A 17,998-nucleotide genomic window follows, 5' to 3' on the forward strand; every position below is an offset into this window, starting at 1 on the left:
TCACTGGCTCTGAAATACCAGGTTGGCAATTACTTGTTTTCTTTTCTTTAAAGATGTTAATGTATCTTCATCGGATTTCCATTGGTTTTGGTTTGTTTTTTCCAGAAGATAGTTGTCAGTCTAAATCTTTCTTCTTTTCTTTTTTCCCCCTACCCTGTTTTTCAGACCTTTTGTTCTCCTGTTGAGTTTTAGCAGTTTTATTTCGATGCATCTGGGTGCAATTTTATTTTTTTTTTAATTTTCATTGGGATTTATGATTTCCCTTGAGTATGGAACTTGACGTTTTCTTCAGGAAAACACTCTCCTATTCTCATTTTTCATTTCTCATTTTTTCTCATATTTTCTTCTGATCTACATTATGATTGACTTGCTGATTTGTCAATTGTGTCTAATAGGCTGTTACCCCAATCGAGTTCCTGATTTCTATGTAGTTTTTTAAAAGATAGTTTCCAGATTTCTAGTTAACTTTTCACTAATATCTGTTATCTCCTAAAATATATCAAACGTAGTTATTCTGAAGTCTGTATCTGTAGTTCAGAGTGTTTGTTTCTATGGTCCATTTTCCCTTCATGTTTTCTTGTCTCTTCATGTGCCTGATTATTTTTGATTGCTTGCTGAACATTGTACATGCAAAATTACAGGATAAAGTTAGCTCTGTACGATGTTACCTTCCCTTAGAGATGATTTATGATGATTTTTTGCAGGAAACTATGCACACTAGCAATACAGGCACATCTTAGTCTATTTTTTTAAAAAAAAAATTTAATGTTTATTTATTTTTGAGAGAGAGAGAGAGAGAGAGAGTAGGGAAGGGCAGGGAGAGAGAGGGAGACACAGAATCCGAAGCAGGCTCTAGGCTCTGAGCTGTCAGCACAGAGCCTGACGCGGGGCTCCAACTCCCAAACCTTGAGATCATGACCTGAGCTGAAGTCAGATGCTTAACCAACTGAGCCACCCAGGCGCCCCCATATCTTAGTCTATTTTTAAGAATTCTGCTAATTTAGGGGCACCTGGGGGGCTAAGTCAGTTAAGCATTGAACTTCAACTCAGGTCATGATCTCACGGTTCCGGTTCGTGAGTTTGAGCCCCACATCAGGCTCCCTACTGTCAGCGTGGAGCTCAGTTTGGATCCTCTGTCCCCTCTCTCTGTCCTCTCTTTTTCCCCTGCTCTTTCTCTCTTCTCTCTCTCTCTCTCTCAAAAATAAATAAACATTAAAAAAAAGAATTTTTCTAATTTAGATCTGAACTTCAATCCCTTTGAGATACTGCAAGCTTCTGGTTCACCCTTACTCCTAGAATCCTTACTCTAGACATCTTTGGGATTTTTATTCGAAATACTGGTGTTTTACCAGCACCACCAGCAGCTCCTTTATTCTAGCTTTTGCCCCCTTCACTCCATACAACCGTCTATGAGCATCGAGTCTCCTTGGCTACTGAGCCACCTATTTTGGAACTGATGGAGGAAAAGTGGCCGCAAACGCTGCATTCTTCTCTTTGAGTGTCTGTCTTCTTCAAAATCTTGGCTCTGTAATTCAACCATGCTCATTGTCCTCAACAGGAAGCTGTGCAGATTACCTAATACTTCATTACTGAAAGTGGGTATCAGGAAGCCCTCCTTAAACGCCATCACACTTACCTTTTCAACAATTATGCCAGAGTGCAAACATCCAAATAAATATTTCCCTGTCAAATCACCTTTGAGAGCTAACCACATATTCTAGAATTTTACCAGAGTGCAAAGCATTTCGAGAACTCTTTTGAGATCACTGTTTTTTGTTTTTGTTTTTTTTTTTTGCAAATTAGCCAAGTTAATTTTGGTTAAAAAGTTTAATTTTGTTGCTTCTAAAGTTAAACAGTCCCTTTCCCCACAAATGCAACACTTTGATCATATACTTAATTATTACACATACGTTTATAACTTTTGGCTATTTAGAAACTAATCATATCCATAGTATATACATGGAGAGTGACAACTCTTGAGTATTTAATACAATATCCCACAGTTTCTGCAGGCCCTTCTGAGGCAAAGTCCCGAACATTATTTGAAAAATGGCAATTTTACCGGGGTGTGTGCAAAGCCTCCCCAATTGTGACTTTGCAAAGAACGTTAATATTCGGACATGTCGGTATTCTTGTGTTTTGAAAGACAATTAAACCCTTGCTGTCACAGTGGTCAATTTTAGAAAATTAAAACAAAAACCAAAAAACCTTGCTGTTCTTTCGCCTTTGAACAAATAATGTAGAACGCAATCAACACCAGTGGCATATCCATTTACTAACACCTTTGTTACTAAAATATTTCAATTGTCTTTGAAATGCAGCGAATGCCCTTCCCCCTTGGGCACTGTCAATTTTGTTCCATGTTCAACATAGTGCCTTGGGGTCGAGAGAGTTCTTCATCCATAAGGCTGCAGATTGCGGCAGACATATGGCCGTGCACAGGAGAGCATCTCTCACATTTGGAGAAAGAGGCTTTCTTGCCTATTACCAGTAAGGGCCTTGGTGCCCCTCTGCATTAGCATTCAGCCCTGTTTGGATCTCTTCTCTGATCTGCCTCACATGGGTTGATTAACTTTGATTAAAGCTAAGTCTGGTCAAGTTCTAAGTAACATGGAAAATGTTCGTAGGCCTCCATAGTTTCTTAATCTCCTTATTACAGCTTCCTGGAAGGGAGTCTACTTTGTTTCTGGATCATCAACAGTTCCATTTGGAACCCTCCACAGTTCCAGGAGAGAGCGCACACAGGATAATCCCCCATCACCGTACGCATTACTGAACCCTCGGCCTGCACCCTGGCTGTGTGGTGAGGCCCGAGGCAGATGTTCCTGGGCAAAAGCATTATTAGCGGGGCAGCTGTGCACACAGAAGGCAGTTTAAATTTCCACTGTTTCCTCCACAGCCCCTTTTGGATTCTAAGCTCCAATTTTCCCCATCCCAGAGCCCTTTGAAAATTTTAGAGTCAATTTTTAAAAATTGAATTTAGGGGCCTTGCGAGATTCACCAACGCAGGTGCTAAAAGACAACCAACTCTACTGTGGCTGAGATATTTTTAGGGCTGTAATATAGCTGGAGAAAAAAAAATAATAATAAGGATTTCCCCCTTCCTGAGAGAAAGCTTAACCCTTTTCGGAGGGGAAATGCCTGCTTCCTTTCTGGGACCTGGTTGCCCAAGGCTATCTGGGGAGAGAAAAGGTTATTTCAAGTACTTGGATACTTCTACACCTGTACTTCCCAAGAAAATAAAACACTTCTTCAAAATCTTGACAGCCTACAAGCCGGCAGATGTTCCTGTGTGGCCCTAACTGAAAATGCCTTATCTAAGTGAATTTTCATTTTCAGCTTGAATTACCTGGTCTCTCTGGCTACAGTGATCAGATTAACTGAATCGTTGCCAAATCTACGCTTGATGCGTGTGGTCTTTTTTTTTTTTTTTTTTTTCTTCTTTTTCTTCTTGGACATATTTTTAAGCTTAAACAAAGAATTCTAAGCATGTCCAAGGAATACAACCGGAGAGACACCATTTTCACAGACGCGTCTTGTGATCCCCAGAGCCTGTGATGAGCCTGAGGTCCTGAGGCCAAAGAGATCCACTCCCCGCATTAGAGAAAACGTTTCTCGCACGGAAGGGAGGAGGAGAAGTACAGGAGTAGAATCGCCTCCACGGTACGAGTCAAAACTATCGACGCACGTACGCTTTTAAAGGGTACAAGCAGTGTGCGGGAGCATTTGTGAAGAGGTCAGTACTACATTCGCAAAATACAGCAGGGGGAAGGTGACAAGGGCTTCCTGTCCTACCACGGCTGTTCCAAAGGGGCGGGGGCAGGCGAAGGAGGGCCGGCAGCTTCTCCGGCTTCGCTCCACCCTCCTCATTCAGGCTGCATGTTACCTTGACTGTTGACGGCTGCTTTTCTTTCACGGTGGCCATTTTCACGGGTTTTCATGCGTACGTGAAGGTCACCGGGGTTAAAGAGCTCTGCAGTTGTCAGGTTGGGTTCACTGCTCCAACAACCACCCCCACCCTCGACGGCTTTACACAATACAAGTTGATTTCTTGCTCACGTCACGGTCCAGCGGGACATTTCGACCCCGGCTCCTTCTATTCAAAGCCTTGGAGACCCCAACACCGTCCCCACAGGCAGGAGGCAGAGTGCGGAGGGTTGGGCGGGAGATTTTATTGGCCAGGGCTGGAAACGGTGCACATGACTTCTGCCTACATGACACTGGCCAAGATTTAATCCCACAGCTGCTCTTAGCCTCGAGAGAGGCTGGGTCGTGTGGTCTCGCTGGGCGCCCAGAAGGCAAAGGCAAACAGTTGGTGACTAACTAGGCAGATCCTGCTATAAGCCAACACACACACACACACACACACACACACACACACACACATGAAACAAACAAACAAACAACAAAACAAAACCCAGAAACAAAACAACCAGGGGTGGGGGGACGGGGGGACCTGTTCCTCACTGCACAAAACTATTAACAGGAACTTTTGCACACGATCCCTCTCCTCAACTCTTTCCAAAAGGTCTCGGGAAGGGCAGCTATTTGTTTCAGAAGGAGACTCAGAGATTCCTGAGACTGAAGGCATGTGGCCCACAACGGGCCCATGGGCCACGTCTGTGGGGTCCAGCGGAGGAGGAGGGATCAAACGGGTGTGCCTTTAGTCCTTGACACTCTAACGTTAGGAGGTGACTCTACGAGCCCAAAAATAAAGCAAGCTGTGCTTTTTGTAAGTGAAAAGTCTCATTACATTTGAGGTGAGTCAGGAAAGGAAGCGAGGGGAAAAGTGTCTATTTCCGGGCTCTGAGCACAGCTGAGGCGCCCGAGCCGCGTGCCAGAGACACGCAGCTGCAGGGGCGCCGCGCGGCTGTCCACCCACCTGCAGGCGGAGCCGCGCGCGGAGTTCTCCCCGAGCTGCTGCTGGTCCTCGCTTCCGCACGTCTTCGGAAGCAGAACCAAATACGACAGCGCTGCCTGAAGTGTTAAGTAGCCCTTCTACGATTCCGATAAATAAAATATTCCAGGCCAGAAAAGCACTCATCTACATAAGAGAAACTTCGTCCGGTGTGCCAAATTTAACACTTATATTTAAATGCACGTTATGGGTAGCAAAATGTCTTAGTCTTGCCTCTAATCCTATTTGCCGAGCGGTGGTGGTCCCTTGGTCATTAGAAACCACATCCTATCTACATACTTTTGAGGCTTACGAGGAGGACAGTTGCCAGGTACAGTAAACACTGGATTAAAGTGATATTACCAAGCGCTATTTTATGAGCCCATTTAAAATGGTAACCCGGCAACCAGCTTGCTTTTGTCCAAATGGATTACATAGCCATAATTTGCGCTCAGAATTTCCAAATAAGTTTCTTAAAAACAAAAGGCACTTCCAAGTAAATATTTAAATGGGCACACACTTGGAAAATGTTCAAAGAGACCGTGCCATCCTACAAAGAACTGTGTTGTTCTAGAAAAACGCTTGCCAGCTTTTCTCCAATCAGGCAATTCAAAATGAAACAAGGATTATGATTAATGTAATTTCAGGCCCGGGGGGGGGGGGGTGTTCCAGAACTTAAAAAATAAATAAATAAATAATTAAAAGTAAGTAAACTTAACTGTACAGGATAAAAATAGGGAATGAACAGACCAACAGAAACCTGCTATTTGCCTTAGTTGGGAGAAGCGGAACCTCATACTCCCTCGTACAGATCCCTTACGATTCTTCATTCGCTAGGAGGTAATGAGTACATCATCTATATCTGGTGCTGGGTGGACTCTGAGGATATTAACGGTAATAAACACAGACACAGGACTTGACTCCTCAAGTTTAGCATTCAGGCATTGACAATGGATGACATCTTACCACTGGGGAAGTATAACGTGTGCTGGGAGTTTGCATCTCCTTAGAGGCTGCAGCATCAGAAACGACATTCCAGAAAAAGTGACATTCAAGCTGAATCCAGAAAGATCTGTCAGAGTGAGATAGGAGGAAGGAGATAAGAGGGGCTGGAGTTGGGAGATAATTCTTTGAGATTTCACAGCTTGTGCAGAAAGACCTAAAAGCCAGAGAGGGCATGGTGCGTTACAGGAATTCAAAGACGTGAGAGTGTCTAGGAAATAGTGGTCAGAGGGCAAAGTGGGGAGAGAAGGGGCTGCAGAGATGGGCAGTGGGTACATCAGGGGAGGAGTGTCAAACACTGGGACAGAAGCAAGAAACACATGCCACAGTGACAACTATACCAACAACATAATATTTATCCCCCTCTCCCTTTTAATGGCCCCAAAATGGCTGTCTTATTTTAACAAGAAATGCAAGGTAAAATATTTAGACAGATACATAAAGCAAGTGCAACTTAAAACTAGAATCGCTTTCTTAGTAAAATCCAAGAAAAGGTTTTTACTGGAGATTAGACCCTTGTTGGAAATTGTCACAGCTCTGACCAAACAACTGGTACTTACTGAGTATCTACTACATTTCTATCATGTACTGGTTAGGCAACTGGGGATAACAAAAGACATGTATTTGCTGAATCAATCAATGAAAGACATTTCAGACAAAAGCATTTCTCCTTAAGGCACTGGGTTGTAGAAATAAATCCAGAAACCATGAAGCAACTGGGGGTAATTGTATGTTATGCTGGGCAGCGTGATCTGAATCCAGGAAAAGGAATGGTCCAGTGGACAGAACCTTCGGACCAAGGTGTTGAAGAAGTTGATGCTAGAGGTGGGCCCTGAGGTATGGATGGACAATAGAAATGGAAGAGGAGTCCAGGTCATGGAGAGAGTAGGAGCACAAGCCATACACAGGGTAGAGAAACCCAGGTGAATGACCATGTATATGTCAGATAGGACTGGAGCCAATCATAATTCAGAGGGCTTCACAATGTGCCTCTCCCCAGACCAGGCAATAAGGAGGAATCAAACCAGGAACTACCAGGTTCCTGTCTTCAACGAGAAGGTGATCTACCTGAGGTACATAAACATGCAAAAATAAACAGAAAACCCTCTAAAGCAGACATATGCAAGAAGACTCTAGAGATAGCAGGTGCTTGGCAGAAAAGACAGCACAAAAAGTAAAATTTTAATACTGCACAGTCTGAGCTTGAAAGATCCTTTGCAGTCGCTTTGGCCACAGAGACAGAAAAGGGACTTTACAGTGACCTATGTGTCTTCAGCAGGTTTGAACATGCATGCATAATCAAACATGTCTTATACATATAAATGTATCCGTGGTTATGATGTTTTAGGTGCTAGCTTTTGCTCGTTTATTTTTTTTTTTATAAAGCTTAAAGAATAATTTTGGCTTAAACCTCTTCTACTTATTTAAGTCAGGGAACTTTTTGCACTAGAAGGATGGTTATCTGTTCTCTGCTGCACTTGGACCAAACTCTCAATTTCATGAGGTCAGATATAGGCAAATCTATGCAAGTTTTTCTCTATGGTCCTAAGATGCTAGCAAAAGACAGCTTTACTGATGTCCCAGGCAATGAGGATAACTGAGTCAATTACAGGAGATGTGTGTGGTTCTTAAGAGCATGGTGCTCTAGGCAAGTCTGTCTCACGGGGCACAGGGTTAATTAGTGTTTATTAAGTAGTTCAAAGATTAAAAAAAAAAAAAAAAGCAAAAGAGGACCAAGTAGCAGCTGAGTGAGGTGGCGGTAGTTTTCCTTTTTCTGGTTCCCACTTTCTTTCTGGCATCCAGGCTCTCAGACAACCTTCTACCACCCTGTGGCTTTGGCTACATCTGGAACCTCTTAACTTCTTTGACCCCTTTCCGTCTGCTTCTAGACTTGTGTTCAGCGAAAGAGATGGCGTGGTTGGACTCTACCTTAGTCTCCTTTGAATAGTAAGAGTTACCTTTTAGAGAGCGCCTGCATACTGCCAAGCACTGTGCTGTGTACATTCACAGACCTTATTTCATCAGACAAGCATAACAACTCTGTGAGCCAAAGACCAGGGTGTTAAATAACTTGTTCAGATCTATACAGCAAGGAAGTGGCAAAGCCATAGGCCAGATTTAATTCTTTTTGGGTCCAATGTCCATGTTCTTTCTCCTGTTTCTACTTGACTACCTCTAGAGATCAGACGAAGAGTAAGGACCCCGTGCAATTTATAAGCCATTTCATACCGGTTATTTTCAATATTGACAATCTCCGGTGGACAGAAGTTCTTTTGAAAGAATTTCCAGCCAAGAATGGCAGTACCAGGTTTAATCAAATAACTCTCTGAAATTATATTTACTGGACAACTTTAAGAGATTATGAATTTATATTCATTCTACTTCCCCACCTGTCTGGGCCCTATTCAGCTCATGCAAGATCTATACGTTGATGGCTCAGATATTCTTCTAATGAGCCAATAGGCCACAGGCAGAAGGACTCCATACTCCCAATGCTTTCATTGAAGTCTGGACTCTTCTTTTGGGCTGGTGCAATTTTCCAAGGTGGGAATAATACCAATCACCTTTGATCCCGAGCTTATTCACTTTCAAACATCTATTTCGCTCCCATTCCCAGAACTGTTGTAGGAACCAAGGAAGAAGATGACTATGAAAGTACTTTGAATATTGAAGAATTGTAGTCTAAAGCCACTGAGACAGAAAAATGAATGTCAATACTATTTAAGGCACTCGATATCTGGAATTTATCTGTTACTAATAATTAAAACTAATTCTATTGTTTTACTACACATGGAAGAAAAAAAACGCTTGAGATGAAAGAAACACGTTCCATAAAGTGTTGAGGTTTGGGGAACTAATTCTCTGACTTGACACGATACATCAGTAGGCATACAACTCCTGGACAGAGAGTAAAGATAAACCTATAAATGTCTGCTACCAGCTAGCATTGATTTTTATCTGTAGCAATATAAGATGACCTAATAAGTGTCATATTTTCTCTGCAAAATATGCAGTGATGGATTGATGTAAATATTCTATTTTATATGCATTGGTGATGAAAAAAAACAACTAAGATTGTCCAGCCATTGACCAATATATCCAACACTCAAGACAAAATTCACCCCTACCAAGAGTCTCCCTGTAGAGCTAGACAGCAACTTTTGTCTCTATAGTAAGAAGTCTGCCAAATTTTCTTTCTCCTGATTCTGTATTCACAGCCGTTTAATAAACTTTATACAAGCTAATATCCAATTTAGCAGTTCCCCCCCTCCTTGTGTTTCCCTAAGAAAACAGATCATGCAGTAAAATAAACACGCATAAGGACTTGGGGCAAAGGTATATTCTGTATATAATTTTAATAAAAACATGTTTTACTTTGTGAAGGAAAAAAACCACCTAGCGATAGCCTAAAAATATAACACAAGACAACACGAAGAAAGATCATCTGACTCAAATCTCAGACTCCTGATGCTATCTCAAAACGCCACCATTTCTTTCCATCAGTTCAATTGAAGATAAGGTTTATGCCTCAAGCAAAGTTCGAGCATGTATCACAGGACGATGCTGAGGTGTTCAGAGGGCACTATTACGGCACTAAGGGAGTTGTCTAGAACCAAAAAAGTACGATGAAATTTCTGCTGTTTGCTAGTCCATAGCCGTCACCATATCAACTGAGTGGGAAGGAGCTGGGGAGACATCAGTCCATTCTGGCAGAGTTCAGAGAGTTCTGCTTCAGTTCGAAACTAGCAAGGAGTAATAACGAAGCTTCCAGACCTTTCCCACGCAAGGATTCCCAACTGCTGGAAGGTGGTACCAAGGAACCTCCATAAAATGGGGCATTTGATCAACCTCTGCTCTCATCCCCTCTTCAGGAGAATTTAGATTAGAATCTGGTGAGACCTCTGAATTCAGAGGCAACTTCTGATATATGAGTTCCCGATTCTTGTAAAAACAGATCTACCTTTCTAGTTGAGTAGGGCTTTGAAGAGTAACTATGTGTGTGGGTGTGTAAGGGCATAAGCACCAAATGCTGTACAATTAAAATCTATGCGATAGTTAAATGATAATAATGAAAAGCAAATCAGGTGACTCTGCCTCATCAATAATTCTGTTTCGATGTAAATATTTATATGACTGCTCCTATTAGAGACACAATAGCGTAAGTGATTACTTTTCTTGTTTCAACATTACCACCATTACTGTAATTCAACAGCCACCACACAGATTCTCTCCTCTCTTTGGCTTCTCATGACCACAATCACTGCTGCCGCCATCACGCCTGCTCTCTTCTATCTTCTCGTTGTACTCATTACGTTTATGGCACTAAGTCAATTGGAATTCTATAAATATTTATGTAGTTAATTAACATTTGCTTACCCCACAGTATGGAAAGCCCACAGTAGCAGGAACTGGATCCCTCCTATTTGCTGCTGTGTTTATAACATGACTATCATAATTCTGGTACATAGTAGGTGTTCAGGAAATATTTATCGAACAAATAAGTTTATTGAAACATAAATCAAGTTTTTTGATTAACCACTCTGAGGGATTTACAGATAAATTTCATAGGATTTAGGAGAGATAAGATATGTACAGAGTACTATACTGTAAAGCAGTATGCCATCAATATTATAGCGGCGATATAAGAACTAAGGAAGTATTGTATATGGAGAGGGTTGTTAATTCTAGACACTAATGAAGATAGAATGATTCTATTATATAAATACTCATTAACTTGAGTAGAGATATGTATAGAGTGTGTATCCAATAACTTATGGATAACTGATGCAGAATACCTGGGTTTTTTTACACTCAGTACACACATCAGAGAATGGAATGCCAACTTGAATTTTTACTTTACATTCTAGAAGAAGAAGGCATTATATAAACAACCATACATAATGGAATAGAAGTACTAATTAAGAAAGCATGACTTCTACATCATTGTAATTTTGCTCTCCAGATCCCATTGAAGTGTAAGTATCAGTTAATGAAAAATATTAAGTTCCTTTTAAGTTATTTGCTGAGCGTTCTTATTCACATTTGAACATTTTAAGTAAATAGAACATTTCTTATTTAAAATGTAATGGAAAGATTTAAGAGGAATTATGCTCAATGAAGATAAAGTTGTAGGAAACGTACACTCACATACTGCTGGTGGGAGAGAAAATTGATATTTCATTTCTGAGGAAATTAACCTTAATAGGTTCACACTCTTTAACCAAAAATTCCATTTCAATGTTGTATTTATATTTCTAAATATTTATAGATGAGATGTTTATGGGAATTTCTATCTATAATAGCAAAGAATTAGGAACAGCCGTAAGTTTTAAAATGGAGAATTAGTTAAGTTATGGAAATTAAGAAGCCATGAAAACCATGATTGAAGAAAGCATTTTCTCCTTCTAACCAAATGAAATCTTATGTGCAATCCTAATATGGAAAGAACATGAGAGTTAAACTTCCCTGATTAAAATGTCCCAGAGAACCCACTGTCCTCTACATCCACTGCCTAAACATTGCTCACGGTACACCAACTGCTGCTCAAGAGGAATATTAATTGATGTGGGATTTTTTTTTTTTAATAGGCTGGTATAAAGTCCTACAGGGAAGATGAGAAGACAACCCCATCTGAAAACACATGTCAAAATCCTAACAGTGTTTGTCTCGGAACAATGAGATAATCGTTCATTTGCTCCGGGTCTTTTATAGTGTGCAAGATTTTAAAAACAAAAAATGCATTAACTTGGTAGACGTGGAGAAAATTTATTTTAAATAATAAGTGTAATCTAGTATTTTTATTTTCCAAGTGCGGCACTGCTTAAAATGAGGTATTCCTACACTTCTCCCCATGATCATTCCTGCTCAGCGCCCTTCCAGGAGCAGAGAGGAAAGTAGCTGCAATGTTTCTATGCCCCTAATCCCGGGCATTTTCCTTTTCAGCTGAATTAATGTAATCCAGAGAAACGTGTGCCAATACTGGATTCTAATAGACATGATAATGATTATACGGAATTTTATTTTTGAATTTTTGAAAGAGTGCATTATGAAGGAAAATCATCCTCTCTAAGTGAAGCCCTCACAACAAAATTAACTCATACAAATATTTGGTTAGGCAGATGCTATCCGGGTTTGCGAGTGCCAAATGGGAGGTGTTCTTTCCCAATATCAATTGTGGTGCTTAAATGTGTTTTCCTCCAGAATAAATACGTTTTCTTTAACGGGATCTCACCAATAAGCAACCCTACAATCAGTCATGCCTTTTTGGCATGTGTGGGAAGTGTTGGCTTAAGGGGAGTCTGGAAGGCTATCCATTGCCATCATCTGCGTATTCTTGGTCCACGGTGAGGCAGAACAGAGAAGGGCCTCTTTATACTCAGCCTCGAGCTTTTCCTTCCGTAGATCCTGCCAGTATCAGCCAGCTGTTGGGGGTTTGTTTGCAAGTGTCATTGTAATTCCACCCGCCTCTGTGGTCTACTCTTATTTACATAACAATTTTCATTAAATAGATTCGTGTTTTTGCCCGAATGTTGTTAAAGGTAATTTTACATCATGCCGTGCGTGGAAAACGATCGCGTTCCACGTGTAGGTAAAACTCGAGTAAAGGAATGTTACCCAATTTTAGTTAGGAGATACTATCTACTATTCCACTGCCCAGAGAGGCTCTGAGCATTCAGCCTTGCCTATTTGTAGAAAAAGAAGACTGGATAGTGCCGTAGGGATGTTAGGCACAGAGTAGTGCCAGCTAAATATTTCTCCTAGACTTGCCCAGAAATATTGAAAGAAGATTTTTTTTTTTTTTTGATGATGATGGGATTCATTACTAGTCAATATGATGCCTATGGGCCACTCAACAACACCCCTTGTGCTCCTGGTAGTTTTTGTCTCCTACTTTGGGAATTACCATTCTAGAATGATGCTGTGGCCACATGTAGTCACCAGCTATTATCTTCTTACCCATCTTCCTCTATTCCCATTGTAAAGGGAAACATCCACCTCTCAGGGTCTTTGCTTCAGTTCGTTCACTCATCTCTCTGCTTCACTCTCATGCTCCAAGGGAAGAATGGGATTCCATATCCTTATGGCTCTCTCTTCAGTTTTCTTGTGTGCCTTTGTGAGCCTTTTAATTTTTGGCTTTCCTGGAGACAAATGCTATATTCAAATTCAGCCAGGTGCTTTCACTAAGCCTGGTATATTTTTGAGGCACTAAATAAATAATAAATAATGCCAAGTCTTACTTTACTACACTTATGTGCTGACAATTTAGTATCTGCACGGGTACCAGATGATGTCATTGCTGCGTGCTTTAAGACTTTCTTTATTACAGCCATGATAGCATTATTTTTAGCACAGCAGGTGTCAAAAAGGTTTATTTTGAAAGAAAGAAAACATAAAAATGAATTATTTATGTGAGTTAAATCAAAATGTACTTGATATAAATGTTTAATCAGTTTTTCACCAACTTCTTTCCATATGCTCTGCCCTGCTCGATGGTGCAGTTCTAATGGAATTACTAAATATATCTTAATAGCTCAGCATACAGCATTATGCAATGGTACTTACACAAGAGGAATTTTTCAACTTATATTAAACAGGTCAAATGATGAAAATTCTGTAGGATGCTCATTGTTTTTACAGAAGATTATTATTCGATTGGCTTAGAAAAATTCAGTAAGTTTGACACTTAAAATGTGCTACGTTGACCATATTTAAAGTTTCTCATTCCTTAAAAAAGATGAGAAGATTAGAAAATAACTTTAATTTTGACTGTAATTGCAAATGTTTTTTCCCCCTGCTTTCATAAGTAATCAGCAGATTTGCTGTTACTCCTGGAATATAAATGTTACAGAATTAAAATGAGGATTCCAAGAAAGACTACACCATGACTGAAAGACAATTTTTGCATTATGGAAGAAACTAAAAACCCAGAGCAGGACCAATATTTTGTATTCTATGCCAACTTCTCAACTGACCTTCAGCTAGTTGCTTCTATATTTCTCTTCTTGGAATTACTTTTTTTTTTTCTTTTAAGATCTGTAAAGTCCAACTCCTTATTTTCATTATGTGCACTTTTTTTAGCAAAATCTATGTCTACAAAACAGTCGTTATTTTTATACGCAGATGCTTCACACACTGAAATCTTCCACTTTTTAAGGTTATAATCTAGAAGAGTCACTCAAGTAAAGGGCTCATGTACAACTCAGACACTAATTTCATAAGAGGGTTCTCAAACTTCCACTGAGCTGTTCTGATAGTAATGATCAAAATCATAATGTTTGTCAATGTTTACTAAGGGCTGTCCACACACCAGAAAAGTGTTCAACATTCTCTACATTTGCTTCAAGATTTTCTCCACATAACCCTATATGGTGGACACCAACCATGACCCTGTTTTCCAAAAAAATAGTGGGAACACTAAGAAGGGGATATGTTTTTATTCAAAAGGAGAAAGCAAGAAAATATCTTAGAAATAGCAGTTGGGTTAAAGAAATGGAAGATTATTGGGGGTTGAGGGTCAACAGGTAAAAACTATGGCATGATTTGGGGCGAGTAACTCCAGCAATAACAGTAATACATGTACATGTACATACTCTGCTCACCACACCTAGACAAAAATGGACCAGCAGCAGAGACAACTCAGAGGGGAATGGCTAAAATGAAAGGGCTAGAGGCTTTCTTAAGGGAAGAGACTAAAAAGATTCTAGACTTTCAGTGTGGAAAGGTAAACACAAAGCAAAAATATTTAAAAGATAATTAAATGGAGAATAGGGACTTGATGGGTAAAGAATTCTTTACCAAATTCTAGGCTACTGGCAGTAAAAGAAACTCCTTGAAGATTGAAAAAAAAAATACACTTGGGGAAAAAAAGGAAGCATTTATGGTGCTAATTTGTTCAACAGATAAATGTAAGGCACAGGCGACCCGGCATCCAGCTGAACACATGTTGCCGAAGCTACAGAAATATTTCCCAAATTCTCTGCAGTCAACCTCACAAAGCAACATTTCCTGCCACACAGCCCTAAAAGTATGGCCAAACCCAAGAAATATGGAGCTTGGTTCCATAAAGGGGGATTTGTTCTAGATAGTGACAAGCCATCAGAGAGAAAGCCTCTGCTCTGTGGTTATGTATTGATAATGCCCAACACACCCATGAGGATTTACTCCTGACTTCCTGGCACCGTGGACGTCATAGAGGCTTCATGGATTCGTGTTGATAGGACAGGCCATGCATGACCCCAGGCAGTGTTGTTAGAGAAATCAGAGGAAAAATCTGGTTTCCTGAGACTCTCCGGGCAGTTTTGAGAAGGAAGACCCATTCAAACCTTCTCTCTTTCCTACTCTAAACCCTTTCCTCTTCTTTCTACAGGGAAAAAAAATGAGTTAACAGCATTAATTACTGGCTAGTGGTGGAAATAACTGAGGGTTTATTGTGCGCCAATCGCTGTGCTCAAGTCTTGCATATGTTGCTTCGTTTTATCATGTAAAGAGAATATATCATTTTATTGCTTAATTTTATTCATGTAAAGAGAACCCTCTTTTTCTGGTGACAGCTCCCATACCAGGCCTAGGGCTTTCCACTCTCTGTTCACATGACCCCAAGTTCCCCTGGCTTCATGGGTGAGAACGGGACCCAGCATGGCCATCTGCTGGGTATTCCATTCTGGACATCGTGACAGGTTCTGGGACAGACAAATGTTCAAGTCAATCTTAGGATAATTTGTCAGGGGATCTTCAGTGGAACAACTGGAAAAAAGTAACTCTTTCTATTGGGGTCACTGTGTGTAGGGGTGAAATAAACCTGGCAAAGTAGAGCTGAGAGGGTGGAAAAGAAAGCACGGCACCCAGAAAGGGACCAGAAGTGAAAGCATTCAAGCATGTGCACGCGTGTGTGCATGTGCAGGAGACAGGGGTGGGGTGGGGCCGGGGTGGTGGTGCTGGGGCTGGGTAGAGGAGGCAGAGTCGCAATTTCAGCCCCTGCATCTAGACAGGCTTGAAGTTTTCTGGGATGTCAGCCACCAAGTTTTTGTTTCTCATTTCTTAAGCACTTTCGAGTTTACTGTCTGTTATTCTCATAATCCTGACTATTATGAAAAAAAAAAACTTGATGAAAAATGTATTATTACCGTTTTACAGATGAAAAAGTGAGCCTCAGAAAATTTCATTCAAAGACTCACTATTCTGCCTGGGATTGTCTGGTATCTTTATAAATCTTATTCCAGACTTTCTCGGACCTTGATTTTTAACTTTTGTATTGAATTTGCTCATTCATTCTTAGTTGCATCTATAACTTTTTCTAATTATTCTTAATAAAAAAGTTTCAGGCCATCCAGGCAACAGACTGAAGTCACAGTCTCAAAATGATCTCTTGAAGATTTTCATTGTTCATTGTCCTGAGTCACCTAGGCAGAAATCCACCTGAAAAATGGTTTGCATTCACAATTTCTTCAGCTCATGGTTTGCAGAACATTTGTAAATGAGATGTGAATATTTATAGACATTTGTGACATTACTACTGCATTTAGAAGCTTTTATACCAAATTATAGATTCATGTAAAGGTTATAAATTAGAAGCTTTACAGAAAATGTCTAAATATTTATGAATTTAACTACATTTAGGAATAAATTTGCAAATTTTACATTTGCTATTTTTTCACATTTATGAGCAAATATGAGTTTTCTAATAATCTATCAAAATGAGTCGGCACTCAGAAAAGCACAAACCCCAGATGGAAATGTTGTCTTCATTTTCTCTGGGCGTCTCCCTCCCCCTCTGTCTCTGTCTCTGTCTCTGTCTCTTGCCTCTCCTTCTCTCTCCCTGACTCCTTTCTCCACCAAAAATAAAATATGCAAAATCCACCAAGGAGATTTCAGTACTCCTGACAATCCCTGGTATTTATGAGTTGTCAATCATGTTATCTCTTTATTTTTAACTCTCTAATCAGTCATCCATCAACCAACATTATCCAGGAGAAAAAAAAATGCACTCTGGAACTCTTAAAACATCATAACCTTTAAGTTATGCTGTGTTCCAACTGAACATACTTGGCATAGAATCAGGCAAAACCACAGTTCTTGTTGGCCGCGCCCTTGAGGAGTGGACACACATAGAAGTCTTGGGATTTTCTGCTTCTGCACACCTCACCCTTGGGAACTAGGGGAGGGAGGAGACCATCACAACTCTGTATGCTTCAGGTCAGGCTGCCTTTTTACCGGCTTACCACTTTCCTGCACTTCAGTACCAAGAGCCCCAATGGAGCTCATCAGCCAGCACCCAGGCCACCCACTTCATGACTGCTCACATCCAGGGATCTTCCCTGCACCCCACCGTGGCCCCTGGACCTGGTCATCACGAATAGCCACACCAACACTGAAATCTCAACTGGCATGCATCCTACTCTTTAAGCCCCACCTTCAAGTCTACTTAACTCTTGAACATTTCTTTAGCCTCACCATGACTTTCAGTTCCTAAAAATCACTATCTATCTCTGTCCTCAGTCTGTCATGGTACCACTTGCCTCCTTACTCATCTAAAAGCCCATGTCCAGCTCTATACTCATCTCCTTGCAAACACTGCTAACTGCCTTGGCAGCCTCCCCCTCTTCCACCAGGCCCAGTTTCAAACTTGGTTAAATGCAAGTACCTGAGGGTTGCTGAACCTTACTGAAGACTAACACACCACCAGGCTGACTTGAACTTCAGAAACAAAAATACCAAATTCGTATTCAGCAGTGCTGACTCACCCAGTCAGCTGCACAGCTGTGGCTCTTCCTGGGTCACATGGGCCAGCGTAGGGAACCCAAGCCAAAGTCACAATGAGTGTGGAAATGGTCTAACAGGACTGGTTCAGGGATGGGCATAAAATCTAATTATAGCGGATTAGACATAAGGAGAAATTTCCTGTGATTTCTCACTTATTTCTGAGAGCAACTAGGACTTCACTCTCATGTTTCCCCCACTCAATTTTGATGATACAAATTACAAATATCAAGCCTCGACTTCTTTAGCCACTTTCTTGATGTCAAGAGAGCGAGGCTACCTCGAGCACTGTGGAAAATAGAGCAGATAAAATGAAAGAACTCAGATCTTTTCTGAGACTTT

The sequence above is a fragment of the Herpailurus yagouaroundi genome, unplaced genomic scaffold (assembly GCF_014898765.1).
Source record: "Herpailurus yagouaroundi ecotype Mexico unplaced genomic scaffold, PumYag 186, whole genome shotgun sequence".
In the NCBI taxonomy this organism is placed as follows: Eukaryota; Metazoa; Chordata; class Mammalia; order Carnivora; family Felidae; genus Herpailurus; species Herpailurus yagouaroundi.